The sequence below is a fragment of the Balearica regulorum genome, chromosome 1 (genome assembly GCF_011004875.1).
Source record: "Balearica regulorum gibbericeps isolate bBalReg1 chromosome 1, bBalReg1.pri, whole genome shotgun sequence".
Taxonomy (NCBI): Eukaryota; Metazoa; Chordata; class Aves; order Gruiformes; family Gruidae; genus Balearica; species Balearica regulorum.
The window spans coordinates 75209903-75230692 of NC_046184.1; the positions used below are offsets into that span (position 1 = coordinate 75209903).

Genomic DNA, 20790 nt, shown 5'->3' on the forward strand with positions numbered 1-20790 from the left:
CCAAAAAGAAGCCTTGGGTAGAACAGGTGCTGTTTGCAAGAAGATTCCTATTTTCGTATAAATGTTTTGGCTGTTTGTAATAAAAAAATCACACAAGCCAGCTTTTTCTTTTTTTCTTCTTCTCATTTTTTGGCAATGAAAATCCAAAGCTTTTCAATGAAGTCCAAGGGAAAAATGAAAACTACTTTTCTTCCCTAAAACCTTATTTTAGTTCTGTGAAAAAACAATGACAATAAGAAAGTAAATCTTTGACTAGCCTTACTGAACCTTACTCATCACAGAAAAACACTTTGGCTGAAAGGCAGCATATAAGAGCCAAATACTGTTACAGATCAACTCTCTCTTGATAGTACGGTTATGCTCAAGTCATAGTCCAGCTGACAGCATCCTGACTTTCACAGGTCAGGTGGTTCACACAGGTGGAGACAAGGTCAAGTTGTGTTGAAAGCACAGTAAAGTCCCATGCTGAACCATTTTGCTCCCACTTACACAGACAAGATTAAACTGAGCTATGTCAAGGTTAAATCACTATTTTGTTTGAGCCAGTGACTCAGACATTAAATCAAATGCAGAGCTGATGGTACCTAAAAGCTCTTTTTCATGATGGTCAAGGAAACCATGCCAGACCCCTGCTTATTAAATCCTTGTTTAAACACAGTTGTTACTAGCTTCAGTTTCAGGGACAGTGAAGGCTCTGAAAAGAGTGAGGAACCTGGGGCTGTCTTAACGGACCAGTAAAGACGGATAAACATAATCATGTTTTAAACTGCTTTCCTGTTCCAACACAAAAAGTAACCTTACTGAATGAAATATCACAGCAACGGTTATGCCTACACAACATTAAGAGCATACAGTGTTCGCATGTTCGGATACCCAGCAGAACTGAAAACCTACTAGCAGCATTCGGAAGGAGAGACAAAGGGATCTTCATAACACAACACATTTCGTAGCACTTTCCCAAAATAGTTTTAATGGACATGGTGGTTAGATGTTCTTCCCTCCAGGGATTTCATTTGGAGGGTGAATGATTCTCATAATGTTGCCTCTGATTTCTGTGATTTGTAATAGAGCTATTATTTCCAAATGGACTTTCCAAATAACAGTGGAGATGGGAGCCTATCAAACAAACATCTTCTGTAAGCCTTGGGGATGCTAACCGCAAACGGTGTCAGAGGCGTTGTTTGAATACACAGTCAAGAAAACACCCATTTTGATAAATGTGTACGGGCATTAGTCTCAATCATCATTTCCTACCAAAACAAAGACCTTGGAAATGAAGTACTTGAACCCAGCTGTATAGACTGCTTTGGACATGTTCATAATGTCTCTTTCAAAACAGATCTTGCCGGGCTACTTTCCTTGACCTGTCAGACAAATAGAAAAGAATCTGAAGTATCCTAAATGCAGCTAATTGCTCTAAACTGTGACTAGGCACATAACAAAAATAAAAGGTATTTCTCTTTCCCAGTAGAAATCAGCTACAGGAATTATTCATATGGTGGAGAAAAGAGTGTTGGTCATTTGACATAAATCACTTCCCTTTGATGTTTGCAAAACAGAGCAAGATCATAACATACGAGCAGACTGAAATTACAGCTGAATAAATTCATAGACTTGTTTTTATTCATTTTAAAATGAGATTATAATGTCTAAAAGCAATCAACTGACAGTTTTGGTCCACTTCTGTCTAATCACTTCAATTGATGCATCTCCTAAAAATACTTGAAATTGAAACCATCAGATGTTAACAATATCTCTTCTTCTGCCATTAGATAATATCCAATCAGTGATTATGGACAGCAATGAAGCTTCTTAATTCAATGACTACACGCCACCTATCTTTCCCATTTTGCTGACTGAAGATCCAGCTGTTTCTGGTTCATATCAATGCACTTCAAAGATTGGCAAGTATAGCTATAAAGCTAAAAATAGGAACACTGCATCCCACATCAGTCACCCTTTTGTAGTACAAGAATTTTAGAAAGTTCTTGAATGGGACAGAAAGACAGAATGGGATTTATTTTTAATAAGTAGTAGACACTCACACTGGTAATCATTATTAGATATTTTCTCCAAGCAACAAAAAAATGACACCCTCTTTGGTGGATGGGTTGACTCTTGGGCTGCTTTGCCTCCAAAAGAATTATCCTATACAGGGAGACCTCTGCATCAGTCTTTGAGCCAATACCTGCCTGCAAAGTGGCTTAGGATTTGATCCATGGACACAAACCGTTCAGCTGTTTTTTCTCCCTCTGTGTCATGGCTTCTTCTGTGAGACTATGTTCACTGTAAAAGCTGAAACTAAATACATGGGAAACTTAAATCAGAGACAGCATATTCACCTTGATTGATACTGGGATTTGTGCCTTTCTTGATGTGAAAGGTGGTGACACTTATACCACATCAAAGCTCAGGCAACCATTTCTGTAACCAAAGAGTGTTCCCACCCTACGGATCTCACTGGCAGGACTGCATAAAGATGAGCTAGTACATGTAGGTGTCAAAATGACTTTACTACAAAATCTACTCACAATTAAGTAGGCCTGTTTTGAGGATAAATAACGTTATTAGCTTGAAAATGTTCTAAAGAAGTGTCTGACCGCTGAATTCCAAGAGCTGAGAACTGTATTAACCACAGTGTATGCAGCACAACTCTGGACACTGTGTTAACTCAGGACAGTTTGGTTTAGTCACTGCTATTTTTAGATGTCTGTAAATAGGACTACTTGAAGCAGTGACCATGATTACCTTATGCATTTATTCAAGGTTTGTGCGGTATGCCGAGCTCCGTTGGCACAGGTGCTCCTAAGTCACTGAGGTTCATCCATTAATATCCACCACAGAATATTTGTGTTGGTAGATAAATGCAAATACAATGAATGCAAACATGAAGGCCTGCCCAAATCAATTTTTGTCAGGTCCCTGAGGGCACTGCCAGCCATGACTACCCCTGCCCAGCCTTCCCCAGGGCTCCTATCACCCTGCTCACAGCCCAGCACAACATTTCAGCCAAACCTGGGACCATCAGTCCCTGCCCCAGTGACACCACAGCAGCACCACCAGCCCACGCTGCCCCTGGCAGTTTTATGCTGGGACATTTTGATGCTGTCAAAAGGAGAGCACACAATAGGGTGGGCAATACTCCACACCCACACCATGCTCCTCAACACAGGGACTACAGGAGGAACAGCATTGGAGAACGTGAGGGCAGTATTGACATCTCTTCCACTTTTCAGAGTAGAGGTGCTCCTCTAGATCCATCTGTAAGTACAAGAAGCTGCTCTGATTTATGGCAAGTCACCCAGCTGCTGTCAGCTTTTCTGGGGTAGAGGTGTCTGGTCTGTAGTGTGCCCAGGTCATTCCCTCGCTTTCTCCCAGCCCTCCCATGCTGTCGATGGGGTGAAAAAAGCCTATGATGTGCTTTCTGGTGGGGAGATCCCCTCAGGTCCTCCCAGCCTCCTTTCTGTTATGAACAGGCCAAAAGGGCTGCAGTTTAGCCTAAAGTGCTTTATCATCTGAGTCACCTCTATTAAATACCACAGTCCCAATAGCAAATTCTTGCAGAGAACTATTTATGGTCAATTCACAGCCTGAAGAATAAATGCCACTACAGAATTAAAATACTTTTGAATTACAAAGCTGAAGAAATTGTGTTCTGCTTTCAGGGAGACCACAGGGAAAAAAAAAAAAAAAAAAAAAAAGAAGCTGCCTTCATCGCGCAGCCTTTACTAGCAAACTCTTGCAAGGAGGGGGAAGCAAAAGTAACACCAACACTTCCCCCAGGGATCTGCTACAGGGTCTGCCAGGTCAGCGGTGTCTGAAGGGCCCCCGGATCCTGCCCAAGAGCATTACGCTTCCCAAAACTTGCTTCTCCCTAGACTTGCTTCAGTCACTTCTGTGCCCGTTGTCTGTCTCTTGCAGCTGGTTTTCCTTCTTCCATCCCTGCTGGGTGTGGATTTACTACTAGTAGCAATAGTACTGAGCAAGGAATGTAGCCCACCATTTTATTGCATTGTGTGTGTCTGTGCACACAGATGCATGTCAGCCCGATCCTCTTTTATTTGCATCAGTTTCCCACCATGGGAACTCAGGATATGATTTGGGTAGGACTACCACACATATGTCTGCATTTCCTGGATGTGACCAGATTTTCTAAACAGAAATGTTATGTCGTAGGTTAAAAGGGGAGTTCAGCCATATCCCTAGGATCTCTTTACCAGGAACTGAGTGACAACAGTGTTTCTGTCCAGACAGTCTAACATTTGACTATGCTGCACAGTTGGTCACTACGCACGTGCAGATACGCTCTGTAACATGCTCCCAGCGGGTACTATGCATCTTGATTGTATCAGAATTACCGTGCATGCACAAACCCTCTGTGCAATGCATGTGCAGTGCCTTCAGCATCTCTATAATATGCTGGACCCTCCACATGTGTGCAGCCCAGCACAAATTATTATTAATGCATACTTATTCAGAAAATACCAGAAAATAATATGGGAGCCCCAAAATAAAGGAGAATAAAAAAAATATTTAAACCTATCTGAATGTAAGCCACAGGCATGGATCTATACTTCCCTTTAAGTCTAGCATTTTTTTGTACATTGGGTATTCGCCTAGCACATTGGCACTCAGAGGGCTAACAGGACCTACCTACTACTCTCTGTCCCAAGGGCTGCATGGCATGCAGAAATACAGGAGAAACCAGCACTGAAACTGGGCTGTCCAAAACATGTCAGCTTCAACTCAAAGATATTTGTGGGGCCTTCTTCACTTTTGGCTCAAAATTATGGTAAAAATAGAGCTGAAATAACTGAATTTACCTAGTTGCCATGGCATGGCCAGAGGACTATCCCCACAGATAGGTTATATTTTAGGGACAAAGTTCCCCCATGTGAGGTAAAGCCATGTTTACTTGTGCTGGAAAGAGACGACTCTCAGTACTAGGGCAACCCGATGTGAAACTGGTGTTTTCTGAATCGGATAGGAGGGTTAAAGCTGTTTTAGCTCTGCCTGCTTCCTTGTATACCTTTTACAATAAAGTCCCTCCATCCTAAGCTTGGGTTTTCCTTAGGTCCACAATACTGATGAGTCCAGGTCTAGATGCTAGATGTATGGTCTAGATCTGCTAGACAATGGTTTTTTTCTCCATTCCGACCATATTTGGAGCCTTTACATGGAACCATACGAAGCTTCATGTGCTCATAAATTAGCCTTTGCTCAAATGAGATTTTCCTCAATTATTAAATGTGCTTTCCTTTTCCCCTCCCTCTTTGATTGTTTTCTACCTTCACACTCTAGGGAGATTTTCAGAGGTCTTGTGTGAGGATTACAAACACAATAAGCGGATTATGGAAAAGTAGCTTTTTGATGTATCCAGCATAATACAAATTGGGATTGTTTATAACTTTATTCCCTTATCAGTTATTACTGTGTGTATGCTGATGTACTTTGAGGTCTCTAAATAAACTTAGTGGGCTGAAGGTAACGGAATTATTTTAATTGGCACATTGAGGAACACACTTGCCAAAGAACAGATCGTGTGTACAGTAATGCTAATAAGGAAAGTTTGTCATCTTATTATTCAAAGAATCTCTTGGAAAAGGAGTAATCTTGTGGAGAAGGACACAGGGCTTCTGCAGGTCTACTTTCTCTGTTTGTGAAAAGAGGGCTGTCGCTGACTTCGATGACTCTCTGGTCTCTTTACGTTTTAAACTCTTCAAGGCAAGGAATGTCTTCTTGCTTAGCCCAGAAGAGTGAGATTCTGAGCTGGATGGAGACCTCAAAACGTTCACCTAGTGTTAATTAAGAGTAATATTGTTTAACATATCTCCCTTTTTCTGCTGGAAGATGTACTGTATGTACTTCACAGTGAATCGAAATAACAATAAAAATTCTCCATTCTATCACCAGGAAGTCCAAAGAATGCAAAACCGTGTATTTTATTTTTGGTTCTTCTACTTTCAGCTCTGCAGCACCTGCTACGTTCAGGAAGGATGTTGATGCCCAGACCTACCAAATGATAAACCAGATGCTCAGATAGCAGAACCTACACAGTTCCTCTGGCTTCAGGCATTCCTGTATCTTTCAGACAGGTGTAAAAAGGGAGGGGGGGGGAGGGGGAAGTTAAAAATTAATTGCTCTATCACTGGAATGAATATATCCTCTGGCATTTTATTGTCTGGCAGAAGTGGTCAGGCAGTTATTCTGCAGCAGTGTTTATATTGCTAAGAATGTCAATAACAAGGTGAAGTGTACTGCAATGTGGTTTTGCTAATGAATTGATGAAAGGAGAGAATTATTTTTAGATTGTGAGTAAGTGAGAGAAAGTGAGCTCTAAAACTCTGCAGGGGAAAAAAAACATTCCACCGTTTTCAGGTTTACCAGTACCGAATGCGTTCCCCTGTCTCCTGATAGGGAAAAATACAAGTGTAAATGTCAGGCTAAACCAGTGATGACCTTTGACTTCTTTGAAAATGCCGTGATTCTTTCAAAAGAGCAGTAGGAGAACAGGCTGAATGACTAACTGGTAGACTGTACCCTCCGGAAAATCCAGAAGATGGTGTTGAAATTGCTGAACATCCCCAAAGGATGAGTTGTACTGAACAGAGATGCTGGGACCTGCACAACAACAGCTCTGCCTCCCTCCAACACCGCAGCAGGCTCCTTCCCCACATCTGGCACTCAGGGGAGGAAAGCAATGAAGAGAAATCATCCTCTTCAGCTTTTTCCTCCTTGAAACCTGAGCCGATTTTGAAGTGTATGTCTGTGTTTTTGCTTCTTTTTCTCTCCACCTCTTGGTCCCAAGGGCATAGGTGTTAGCACAGGGGCAGCTGCTGAAATGCACACCGCCTTGACCTAGGAAAACATTTTGGGCTGGGAGGATCAGAATCCATAATCCCTCTGCCGACACTCAGCCTCAGAGACTGCCTCACTTTTTTTAGACCCTCTCCGTGGGAGGCATCAACTGGTCTGCGGATGAGGCTTACGAATGAATGCAATTCTGTGTGCCTTCCTGTGCTTCGCAGTCTTGCAGCTCATGCTGTCTCATTTTACTGCGGTATAAAGGGGCAGAAGGTGGTCCTAGGTGAGGCCATGCCAAGGACTACCTGGTACAGGTATCGAGAGTCAGATACGGTTTCTCAATACAAATATATAGATATATAGCACACACACCTATACATCTACTATAAATAGGTATATATATCTTGCCCTGTCAAGGTGTTTAAGGTTTTACATAACAAATCAGCAATAATAACGTTAAAATATACTACAATTCAGGCTATTAGAAAGGCTGACTGTGACATTTCCACTCCTGTGGATTTTCAGCCAGAAGAAACCTCGCTGAGGACTGCAAGACAGGCTGTCCAGTGGCATTTTCAGCATGCCTTTCCCTCCCACGACTGAGACAGGCACCTCAAATGAGGAACCCCCTGGTTATTAGTTTCCAAACTGGCTTAGGCTCTCTTTCTGCTCTAAGCGATAGTGACTGGGGTGCAGCCAAGCTGGAGGAGCCTTCTATCACACCCTGCAGACATTATTTAATACTTACTTTCTTTCTGGAAGCTCCTACAGGTTAAGTATTCCTGATTCCAGGAATTCTCAGCTGAACATCAACGTAGCAATAACCACGTACTCTCCATCCCTGTGGCTAACTCGGGCAGATTTGTTGTTGGTTGCTAAAGGCAACTAGTTCTGATTGATGGTTTCCATGAACTTTCCAACAGCAGGGTGGAGTCTGGGCTATCATGTTTCCAGGGCTCTGCAGGCAAGGAGAGGCAGGAGGAGAAACATAGGGAAACTGGAAGACCATAAAAGTACCTGCCTTAAGACTTCTGCTTGTGACTGGCTTATAACCACACTAGCATAGGGTGGCAAAGACTATGTGGGACTGCGTAAGCGATGCTGGTTGCACACCGTATAAAATAAACCAAAGCAAAAGTTTGTAAAGCTTTCTAATCCATGAATATTACGCCCCTGCTCTTTTCACTTTCTCATACTAAAGTCATCCTGGTAAGACAAATCTCTTTTTAAATATTTATCAGAAGAAAAGCAAAACAGTATGAAAGAGATTTGTACAAAACTTGTTTATCAGTCCTGGGCGTGTGAGCCTATCTATCAGCCCTTCCGTGACTCTTGGCGTAGTTTTCTCTGTCTAGCTCATCTACTTCAGATGATATGAAAGGATTTCAATGTGCACTTGAAACACTTTTTTGCAGATTTATTCTACCAGCATTTTTCTTTAACATGCTTATTTGTCTCTTTTAAGGTCTGCTTTACATTACATAGTCTCTTTGTATTCTGTGCAGATGAAAAGCACATGCGTTTCCACTCCTCCCTCATTACAATGCTACTTTTTGAAGAAAAACATCTCATGTGTTCTAAAAAAAAAAAAATGCCGTTATTACAAAGTTCTAAAAAACCTGTTGATGACTCATTGGGAAGTAGTGAACGACGTAATTTCCCCAGCTTTGCCTTATACCCATTCAATCTTAGATCTTTCTGCCAAAAGGGTGCAAATCTCTTGTAGGTGGGGCTGGCAGCTCTATTGTTGAGATTGCTTAAGCACATTTACCAAACATTAGATATTTTAGAAAAAATTTCCACGCTGAATATTTACCTAAACCTGAATTACACGGGGAAACTTTTAGTCAGAAGTTGTTCTTATCTCTAAGACAAGGGCTAGGGTATATTTTGCCTTATCAAAATATTCTGGTAATCTTTCTCTGAGAGGCTTTAATGCCCTTGCCCTTTGAAAAAGGAACATGAAATTTGCCTTTGTGAAAGCCTGCCCCAATTTGACCACATTACAAGGCTTTCAAAAACTGCAGGCAGCACCAGCTGACCAGAAGCAGAGACTACATCTCTCTGACCAGCTGAGCTTTTCAAGGGGCTCTGGGCTAACACCAGGGGAGATCCCCGCCCTGCTCCTTCTCCTGGCCAGGTTGTCTCAGCCCCTTCCACATGTCACTTCTCACGCACATCAGTCCCCTCCGTGGGCTCCCCTAATTCAGTTCACTAATCCCACAGAAAGTGGCTGGATTAGTTTTCTGCCAGTGATCAGACGTAGGTCCAAGGGATACAAATGCCAATGAAAGACAAATGCTGGCGGCAGGCCCTCAGGAAGAGGAGGCAGGGAGACCTCACACTTGCTGGCAGTGAGCACACCTGTGCTAGTAAAGTTGAGCCTCAATAAAGCTTCACAGCTTGATTTTCTAGAGATTTGCTAAAACTCATCTGTAATACACACCTGGCATCCTAGGGCCAAGCAGGTCTTTTGCTTTATTTGCGGTTCTGGCTCCTCTAGCCCATGGATTGGGGCACCAAAGCAAAGAGCAGGCACTCTTTCCCTCATACTTTCCCAGGATTTCCTTCCTCCTGAACATACCCCATGAAGAAGGAATCTACCAGAACTGTACAGTGGTGTGAGAAGCAAGATGGGGAACAAGAGAAGGAGATTAGACTGTGAGACAATACCTGAGGCAGAGGACAGATGTGCAGTTTACAGAGGACTGGGTGCCTGGGGTAGCAAGAGGGGAGCTGGATGTGACATGAGGGTCAGAACGCGGGACCGGAGTCTGGCCATCAAAGAGACTAAGAGTTGGGGAGGAAAAAAGCTGTTGAGACCAGCTGAGAAGTCGAGGAAGGGCGAGTAGGGATGAACGTCGTTGCCCTGGGCAGGGGAGCTATGTCTGCACTGACTGTGCAGAGGAGAAAGATGGCTAGCTGAGTGAGGAGAACTGCAGCGGGGAAGAGACAGAAGTAGGTGTATGTATGTACTGCACACACTATTTCCATTGCTGTTACTGCAGGTATACCTTAAGGTAGGTACCTTAAATCTAACTGCTAATTGTAGCTGTGGCCCCGGGAACTCCGCACAGTTTGCAAAGCCCACCCAAGACAGTGGGTGAATGTACAGGCAGCACTTTGCTGAGTAGCATCCCAAGAATGAAAAGGAGAGGCAGGAAAGAGCATGCTTCAGAGTCAGGCAGAAGACTGTGCCCACTAAAGCACATCCCTGTCTGGAGCCTGGAGAGGAAATCATGAGTCCACTGGTTTTCTGCTGTCAGCAAATACCTGCAAAACCCAGCTCCAAAGTACATCATGCCTCTCCAATGGCAAGTTCCTGGTCATTCTTGGCATTCCATAAGCCCAAATAGCAGAAATGCTTGAGCAGGAGAGTCCCCCTGCTGCTGCTGATCACTGTGGACAGCCGCATGATGCTCTGTTAACAAGGCTTGGAAGGGCAGGGGAAATGCTAATCCAGTGTAAAAATAGGTACTTGAAATTCAGAAAGCTCCAGTTCTCAATATATATAATCTTACTTCATGTTCTTTATGCATATCACAAGGTTCAGTAGAGTAATAGCTTTTTATTTCTGTCCTCGTGACCCTTAGTACACAGAGAATGGGTGTGCAATAGGGACCAGTTTGGTCAGGTTTATTTAATGAGGCCATTGCTTTTCTACAGAAAAAAAAGTACAAGGTCATGGAAGTAAAGATGTGTTCAAAGTGGCTGTGAACAAAGGACCAGATAAAGGTTTCAGTGACCGTGTAGCTATGGCCTTTCCTGGCACTTAAGAAATTGTCTTTTCAGAGTAGAAATGATGTTTTAATGGTTTGCTTAACGTTTGTGCTCAGTCACACTGTTATGCCATACTGTCATATAACCAATCTGCAAAGGTTTAAAAGCAAATTTGACCCCAAAACTGCCATGTTGGCTGCAAGTTCCCAAGATTTCCCTTAATTTACTGCCATGAAAGGCTGTTTGAACTAAAGGCTGTTGGGACTAACCACTGAAACAAATGAACAGATGAAACAAATGAACAGATGAAACAAATGCTCATACGACCCGTTCCAGCAGTTCTGCTTACATTGCTACATTTCAGCTGTGAATGCCTCAGCACGATGACTAGATTAATTCAATCACTTTAAAAACTGACCAAATTGGTGCAAATCAAGGGGCAGACCTCATCTGAGGAAGCTAAGCTACCTTCATGTAGGCTACCAAGCATTTTCCAAGAAGTAGCAACTTTGCGTTCTTCATCATTTGGAGTTGGTTTTATTCTGTGATTCAGAATTGAAAGTCTACGCTTTGTATCATTAACATCCTCAGATATTTAGCCTTGGAGAAGTCTGTTTTTCCAAACTGCAACAATTAACAACTTCTTTCCAATGCCAAAACGTATATGCAGGCTTGTCTTTCTGCCCACCAGACCAGATAAGGAACACTGCAGCCACTCTAGTGAATAATGTCCTCAGTTAAGGCTTTACTTAGAGGTACCAAACCAAAAGAAGCAGAGCGACCCAAGCTCTTAGACCAACAGCCAGGTCAGGCTCCTCAGGTCAGGCATGACCAGTCCTTGGTGCGTTTGGGGCTGAGGGAGAAAGCTGTCCCAATACACAGAAGAACCTCAAGTTCTTTTCAGCACTCCCTCCAGGCTGGATGTAGTTTAAATTAAACACCTAAACAATGGCCCTCACTTGTTTCCCAGGCCCTGTGTGCCACTCTGTTTCAGAGAGGGCCTTGCTGCTTTCCCAAGTCCCTAAAATCCTGTTACTGTTTTGGTATCGGGCGTTACTGCAGCGTGCAGGGATGGTGACAGTAGCCCCGGTGTGGTCAAGCTGTCCGTGGTGGATTGACAACTCTTGACCTATGATGTTCAGTTTGTGTTGTATCCAGTTGGAATATATTGCAATTTTGAAAAGATTTTTGTGGTGTTCTGTCTCTTTGCATCAAACAGATCATCATCACTGTCATCTGCTGCTCTTTACGGTCCTATGAAGACTATTTCTCTTACGACCACATCAAGCACGTATTTTTCATTCCAGAGCCCCTCAGCCATCGACTCCTGTTACCTGTCAGGCCTCACCAAGGCTAACACCTTCAAGCCTTTGCCCTGGGCTGCCTCCCTTCATCACATAGCTCACCAAATCCTTCCTTCACATTTTTCTCAGCAGCCCGTTGACTGCTCAGTGCGCCGTCCAAAGCCTTTTTCGTGTTGTGTTTTATTAGATAATATATCATTCTGTAGCTATAATATGCAGAGTAGCATTTCACTGCATAATTTCAAAACTGGACGCATTCATCTTTTCCCCAGTCACAGCTGAGAAAGCTCCTCTGAATGGATGATTAGTGAGTCAAGAAGTTTATTATAAGACAAACAACATACCAAGGTAAAAGCTATAAACACAAAGCAAATCGCTTATGGCCATTGTTCTTTCTGGTACCAAGAGCAATACAACCTTTAAAGCTGTGTTTGATGGCCTTTTCCTGGCTCGCTCTTGGTCTCCTCAGGTTGTCGTTCTTGCAGGCTTTAATAGGGAGCAGACATGAGTTCAAATTTGCTAGAACAGAGTTTGTCCCAGAAGCAAGCATGGATCTGGATCTATAGTTCGCATATGTCGCTATATAATTTTATAATGTTATATTTTGATGGTCCTGGACAGATTGCTTACTCAGGTTTTCAGGGGTTTTTTTACTTAGCCAGAAACAAGCAGGAAACACTCACCCACCCATATTTCAATATGAAAAGATTTTTTAATATTTGGCCTATAATTTGTAGAGGACCAACATAAAGCATGTAATATCAGGAAAAAAGTCAGGAATGCATCATTACCAACATCAAACATTCAAAAATTGTAAGCTAGCACTCAAAAATCATGAAACTGGCTTTCAAATAAAAACCCCTAAGTACTAAACATTTACAGTTGATGTTTTTCAGCTTTTTCTGAACCCAAGGACTAGACACTGCCTTTTGTGTAGTGTTTGAATGGTGCCAGGACAAGGGGGTCTAGAGAAAACAATAAATATTTTGAGATATGTCAAAGTTACAGGTTTTAACCTGCAATCTATGTGTTCAAAGAGTGGTTTTAAGGGCTCTGCAGAGGGTAACTAAGAAAAGCAAACCTATTTTCTGCAATATTAAATCACTCTACAGGAACTGACACTTCCACTGGAAAAAAAAGTTTTAAGGTGCTGCAAATTGTAAAAGGTTAAAAAACATGTTTCTGGCGATTCTAACTCGGGCTTTCAATTATTTAAGTGATGTGAGGGCCCCAGTTCTACTGAAGTTAACCGGGATTTGTTCTAAATCCCACAGGTACTTCGGAAAGTTCAAACCGGAGTTTCTGGATGAGTGGTTCCAACTGTGTACAATGTGCAGAGTTCTAAACTTTTTTTAATCTTTTCTTTTCTCTTTTCTTTTCTTTTCTTTTCTTTTCTTTTCTTTTCTTTTCTTTTCTTTTCCTTTCTTTTCTCTTATTTTCTTTTCTTTGTTTTCTTTCTTTGCCTTCTTTTCTTTCTTTTCTCTTTTCTTTTTTCTTTTCTTTTCTTTTTTCTTTTCCTTTCCTTTCTTTTCCTTTCCTTTCTCTTCTCTTCTCTTCTCTTCTCTTCTCTTCTCTTCTCTTCTCTTCTCTTCTCTTCTCTTCTCTTCTCTTCTCTTTTTTTCTCTTTTTTTCTTTTCTTTTCTTTCCAGTGGAGGTGTAAATCCCTGTGTATAGAATTTAAAGCTGTGCATAGCAAGCTAGCATTTTTTTATTACCTTCTGCAGACCCCTTCCTGATAGTCTGTGAGCCTTGGCATTTCCAATTATACAGGCTGTCTGAGCTTTTAGTGACTTGGTCCTGTCCTTCAGCTAATATTTCTGGAAGGGATTTCAGTGATCTTTTTTGGCTTGGGAGTAGTTAGTTAAACTGTCAAGGAAATGATGAATGGAATCTGCACCCATGTGTTACCACAAAGATGCCTTGCAGACATTTCCTCACATTTTAAGGCATCTGGCTAAGACTTTCTTACGTCACCAAATACAATAGAAGAATAGTAATGATTAGCAGTTGTATAACAGTATACTTCTCCAAGACTTTTTTGCTTGGATGTTTATAAACCTCTGCTGGAAGAAAAACAATAATTCACAGATGGGAAAACTAGGGAAAAGGTGAAGTTGAAGTTCCTTGTTTAAGCCACAAATCCATCTCAAGTTGGAGCCCAAAAGATTCTGTGCTCAGATCAAAACTTTGCAATGAAGGCATTTTTTTTAATAAATTAGGAAAAGATATTTTAGTTTCAAAGCCCGAAAGATTTCTTGACAATAACACTGAAACAAACACATTCAGTTCCTCTGAAAACTATCTCACAATTCAGAAACTATGAGTATCAATTTTCCGATGCGTCTTTTTCACATTAAAAGTTGCTAATGACCAGAAGATGAGCATGTGGAACAACTAGGCTCATCCTTAAAAAAAAAAAAAAAGAAACCACAACAAACTTGTGCAAAAGGAAAGCAAGCAATTCCCGAACACAAATGATTTCTTGGCGTTCCTTTCCTTTTTGGCTGCTACGCCTAAGGCCAAATCACTCCTTTCAAGGAAACATCCACAAGAAGGCCAAGGTTGCTCACAGTCTGAGTCAGGGTCTGTCACTGGGTTGCTGCTGGCCAGCTGCCCAAATCCTACCTCCCTGCTCCTCCCGCTCCCAGCCGGGGCAGGAGGCAGCTGCGCGTTACTCATGGCATGGGATGATGGAGCCTAGACTATGTCTTGCAGAAAATTATCTTTGCTCTGGACTCTGGGACGTGCTTTTCAGGCTCCATGGCATCCCAGCTCAGAGTTCTCCGTGGTGGCTCCCTGAGAGTTAGGGAAAAGCAGATAATATCGGAGTTTCCCAGACCCTCTCAGGGGTTAAAAACAGAGAACATGTGTTTGGGGAAAAAGGTTTGTGCTGATGGTGCCTGTTAGGAGCCAAAGATCTGGAAATGATTTGTGGTCTCAAAACAGTGGACATCAGGTAGGGCACTTAGTGCTGAACTTTGAGGGTGTTATTTTTAAATTCTTAGGACTGGCTCAGAATTGCAATAATTAAAATAATTTCAGCATAAAGCATGTTTTCTTCATATTCCTTATACCAGCCCTCTCCCTCTAGCTTAATTTGGCATTCATATAAGGGAAATTGTTGTACAGATAACCTGGATGTAAGAGAAACTCAGCCGTCGCAGCAATACCGTCCCTGCCAGCCTCCGGCTCCCAGCCCCAGCCTCCAAGCAAGACACTGGCAGGAACTTCCCCACTTACACAATCTTGCTGACACAGAGGCCAAGTTCAAGCCAAGACCAACTTCCAGGTCCTCTCACACTGCTGTCTCATGTCATCAGCCTTTACTCTTTCCTCCTCACTCTTAGCCACAGGTTTTCCACCATGGTTGTCTCTAGCCAGGTCCTTCCCATATTGCTGTGGCAACCTCTGCAATTCAGCATTGATTCCAACAGGGATTTTTTTCCCCTCCTCTTTCTACTTAGTTTCTTGGCCAAAGCCATGGATCTGCAGGGATGATCCCAGTGCACTGAGGCTCATGTCTGTCACCTTGCATCTCTGCTGATGCTTTCTGGTGTGTTGCTCTTCCAGTGCTTGTTACACGGAAGCATCTCACTCCCCAGCCAAGTTATTAGCCTCAGTGGCTCATCTTCTCGCTGACTGAATTTATGTAGCCTTCAGGTTTGACTTCTAAAATTGCTACTCACACATTTTCTTTGCTGATATCACACAGGCTGGGAACACGGCCATGCTCCCTCCATCTCAACCACTGTGATGTGGGCATCTTCGTATTCCCACGCGGTCATTTTAACTGTAAAGATCTACCAAGAGATAACTTAGGAAAGGGTTAATTACATTGCAAACCTTCTTCACATCTCCCAACAGGCTAGTTACTTGACAGGGGTCCACACTGGCTTTTTGCACATTGTGATGGTAAAAGCTCTTTGGTACAGGAGCTTTTTATTTGCACATGGCTGGACAGCATTTGGCACATGTTAAGTGAAGTTAGCAGCCGCTTCTGTGATGTGTTGCAATGCTACCCAGTAAATAAGGTTGGATGCGTTTCCTTTTTTCTGAGCAGGATCCACTGCTGTGTGTCTCCATGCTCCCTTCCCAAACGATTATTGCCGCCACACTGCACCCCTTTTCCTTGATGAACAGGCAGCTGTCTCACTGTATGCCGTTATCAGCTTGACTCATCACAGCAAGACCTCTAAAGCCTCCCTGGAATTTCTGGCAGATATTATCTCTTCCTAGATATAATACATTACCTTTTAATAAATTAGTATGCGCCTAACTTTAATGACCCAGGAAAATGTAATCTTTAAATTGATGGTATCCTTTTCAAAGAATTTAACCAAAGATATGTCTTATGTAAATGGCACAGTGCATTATAGTTATATGCACCTTGAAATGACTGAACGGTCTCCCTCCAGCTTACAGGAGATTTACCTTTTCTAAAGGTACATCATAGAGAACAACAGTTCCAACCTCCCCCTCTCCTTGCTTTATACACCGTAAAGGGCATCTGGGTTCACATCCCCTCTCTGGGCTATTTTGCTGCTACGTAGTTAAAAAATGTAATTTTGGAGTCATGCACTGTAAATTCACTTAGCCATTCTTACTGCTGCACAAACAGCGCTGCCCATTTAAGGGCCATAAAAGTGCCCTCAGCCACAGCGTGGGACTCACGTGAGTCCTGCTTCTGGCACCGCTCGGCCCTGAGTGTCTTACGGGTTGCAGGAAACTCGTAACAGACCCCATGCCATGTATCGATGTAAATTTGTCAACCAATAACTGGTATCATGGTATTTGAAGAACATACCGTTCATTTGTTAGGTCTGTTTAGTTTGCTGGAGTCTATGAAGGAGTTTCATTTTTCATACCCGTCATTAAAAGGGACCACAGGGAGGAGAAATCATGAGTAAGCAGAGTCATAAATATATTACAGATGTGTAGAGTTTTCTTTGGGGACCCTAGTCAGAAATCATTTGGCCAGAGCTGTCTGACACTCGCACTAGTTTCCTGTGTTGTAGCTGTTTAACAGAGGGATTTCTCTGTTACGCGGGGATAAGGTCACAAAGGGTGCACGCACAAGGCAGGTAGATACGAAGGGTACCTGATTGTACTGGCAGACTTTGCCAGTACCAGAGAAAAATAGGTATTTTCTCAGAACAGCTTTGAAAACTAATGTTGGTCTGGGGGATTTCTGTGTCTACAAAAATTAGGAAGATGGAAACACATAAATTCCCTCAGCAGAAAGCACGGGGTTTTGTTGACACTCTAGGAATTTTCATGATACTGAGTGAAAAACATTTCCTTGACATCCCAGATGCTGCCCTGCGTTAGCCTGCCATGTTACAAAACATATCATCGCATGCTTGGGCTCTGAAACTACTGCCAACCCCTGAAGAAGAGTAGAGAAGGTGAAATCGTCCCTTTTGTTGCCTGAACACCAATGTGATAATCGTCCGCTGTCTTAGCCCTCAGATAGTGAGTTCTCTCAAGTCGCACACATTGAACACAGGACTTGCAGAACAGGCCACTACCTCACATCCCTCATCCCTTTGGCTTCTCTCTCACACATTTACACCATGGGTCCCTGGCTGCTCTTCTTCTTTGGGACCATGCCAGGCAGAGCGGTTTGTCCTGATGTACGACCCCCCCGATTCCAGCGGCAGGCTGTACCTGGTCCAAGGGGCCCTGAATCAGGGGAATGCCCTGGGGGTAATGAACTGCAGGACACCTACCAAGGCTTCACAGGGACAATAGCCCCGTCCTGAGGCATGCTCCTCAATAGTAGTGTCTCTGGGCAGGCATCTCCCACGGGATGATCAATAGCAGCACTCTTTCACCCACTTGGAAAGCAAATACTGGCCGTGAGAAAAGAAATTAAAAAGGAATACTTGCTCAGATATGCAGCCTGCCCTCTTTGTCAGTGGAGGCACATAGTACCACACCTAAAATGAGGATCTGCTAAGAACTCTTTACACTCCATTCTTTTTCATGGAAGAGATGCCAGGCTAATCCTGAGGACACTGGGTCTTGTGAGTATCTACAGATTGCTTGTGCCGAGGGGAGAGGAATTCAATAAAAACCCTCAAAGAATAAAAAAAAAAAAATCAAAACCATCCCACATGTTTCATTTCTGAAATAAAACATTCATTTTTCAAAGCGATGTTTGGTTTTATAATTTTTTTCAAGGTTATTATTCCTTTGAAGTTTATAAACACTTAATACTGGAAGAGAGAAAAACACCCCTCATTTATCCCAAAATTATTTAGATCCTTGTTTTCATGGTGAGTCTCTTTGGCATGGCTTGTGAAAGATGAAACATTCACACAGTGCTAGGCATAAATAGGTGTGTGACTTTGCCAAACTTTCCCCAATAGTTTGGTGTGAAACAGGGATGGGAACATTGTTTTAGGAAGAGTGCCTTTGGATGAAAAGAAAAGCCCTCAGAAAACAACAATTTCACAGCAGGGCGTAACTGGCAAATGACAAACAAGATCATCTTCGTAACCCTCTCGCTACTAAGAAACAAAACTCTGTCTAAACCAAATTTCTTTATAATCAGCCTGCCTCTCTATATGTGTTCCAAGTACCAAGGCCCTGTTCTTGTTTTCTGTCATTTTGCAGCCTACAGGAAATTATTCTTGCTTGCCCGAAGTGCCTCCGATTTCAACGCCAGCCTGTGTAGGGCAAGCTGAGATGGAGCAGAACGCCAGCTCCTATAATTTGAGGCAGCCAAAACGATATTGATCAACAGGAAAGACTGAGGGGGGGCTGTGTCAGAAAATATCTATTCGCCAATTTAAAAATGTATGTTTCAACACCACTTTCTGTCAGGAATGCTCCTCAGACATGGCACACTTAAAACCAGAGAAGAACCCCAAAGAGAGCAAGAAGCTGAACGGTGGGAATTCAGAGTGAGGTTAAACCATCTTCCCTCAAAGCCCAGGAGCGAAAAGGAGCATCGGCCCCTTGATACCCCCCTCCCTGATGTGAGCCATGAGATGAAGGTAGGCTGAGGGGAGAGGGAACTACCTGCACCCCTCCAGACAGACCATAGGCAGAGTCAAGAAGACCCCGTCTGGAATTCCTGCTGTGACACAAAAAGAACGAGGAGTTTTAATCTGCCTTCCTCTTGCCCTTTCCCGAGGAATGGGGATGCTCACCCCAGTATTCACAATTTATACATTTCATTAGACTGTAGGAGAAGAAAACTGTTGAAGTTTCTAAAATATGCATCTGGAAAACCACCTGAATCTAGGGAGAAGCCTCTTCTGAATTTCGGGAGACCTGCACAGCATCTCAGAGAGATGCCTGGATCAGTTGTGTTACCTAAGTGCAAAGGGCTTATCGTTACTTTACAAGCAGTGTTTGCACAGCACAGATAAACAGAATGATTATCTTACAGCAGCTTGGCTCTTCCTTTGTTTCTGTCTTTGGTTGAAAGGCCGGCTAATTAGTTAAGAAACCCTTTTCTGCTACAATACCTAAAAATAAGTTCATCTTATTCAAGACCTTCTGTTTTTCAGCTTTCCTTAGTATTGCCATCCTTATAACTCTGCCATCTGTAAGTAGAAAACAAAAAGTGACCAAGAACAAAAGACCATTCCTTCTTTTTATTAGGCATGACACAAAACTGAGTGACCTGAAAAAGCAAACAAATAGCAGAAGTCAGGGACAGGTCAGAAAAACAGAGCTTAGAGGTTACTTACTATTGCTTGAAAGAATAAAAATTGGCCTAAATCAATTTACTGTGTGTTTACTGCTTTCCTGCTTGGCACACTATTTGCCTTTACTTACTGACCAGACCCAGACCCTTGAAAGCAGCTTGGAGCTGTGATTTTACAGCAATGAAGAAGTATACATCCAGTATTGATCCAGTTAGCGTCAGAGTTACTTGCACCTCCCGTGCTTACATTTCAATAGAAAGTTTTAGCGCACAAATGAAATGATGTCTTTGTGCTGGAAATTTCTACCTTGAATTTCTACCATGTCACATAACAGATTCCTTTTACAGCTGAGGTTTTTAGAAAAACATCAACAATTTAACAAAACTATTTTGCTGGGTTTTGACCACCTATACTTAATACTAATTTTTTTCCTGCCATTTAGCATTACTGCTCTTTTTTCTGCTTTTACACCCCTTTCATTCTCTCTTGAGGAACTACACTGGTGGGCTGTGTGACATAAGAGATATAATAAAAAAAAGGTACATCAGTAATCACATTTCAAGAGAATTCGCTTATGTAGCAGACTACCAGGCAAATGTAGGTACTTAAAAAACAAAAACAGAGCCATTCTCTCTAAAGCTATTATTTTCTCTCTAACTCTGCTTCCTCTAATAAGAAATTAAAATCCATCATGTTCAGGACATTGGAATATTCATCATTCTGTTCACTGGAAGGTTGTGCTTCAGGCTATAAGGAGCAGTGGGGAAAAAGCCTGAACCCCGTGCTCCTTTTCAGTTGGTATAGAAAATTATAGACCAGATCCTTATTTAGTATAAATTGCTATAGGTCCTTTTGAAACAAGGCTGAGAATATGGCCCTGGACCCAAAATTAAAATTAGCCTTCTCTAAGCATTATAGTTATGTGCAAAAACATTTGTAGTTATATTTTCACATCTGAGCATGATATTTTTCTCTTGGAAAAAAAAAATATTGTAGATCTGAGCTCTCTTGTAGATTTACAGTCAGGAGAAGGTGCCACTTGCCTTTAACCACCAGCAGACGGTCTCAGAAAAAGAGCTCCCTCCTACCACAAGCCTGCTCTTCCTTCTTCTACGAAATGTCCCAGAGGACCTGTGTAGTCTATAAAGCCCTACCTCTTTGCAACAGGGGTGCACGGTTCTTACCACAAAGGGATCCTAGGTGGGTGTTTAGATAACCACCGCCATGACGGAATATAAGGAGCAACAACCCCTCTTCTGATAGCTCTGTGCAGCTTACCAATCCTTCCCAGTTACAAAATG

General features: G+C 42.5%; 1 protein-coding gene across 4 annotated transcripts in view; it reads right to left on the reverse strand.

Moving 5' to 3' along the window:
* Positions 1–15336, reverse strand: part of LMNTD1 (lamin tail domain containing 1) — a 215538-nt gene extending 200202 nt beyond the window's left edge. For 3 of the 4 annotated variants that reach the window (XM_075759068.1, XM_075759063.1, XM_075759075.1), the window contains exon 1: positions 7553–7638. The gene's annotated coding sequence lies outside the window, so the exon portion shown is untranslated. Of the gene's footprint in view, positions 1–7552; positions 7639–14962 lie in introns of those variants that run through there. The other variant, XM_075759065.1, reaches the window with a different exon arrangement.
* Positions 15337–20790: the final 5454 nt, after the last annotated feature.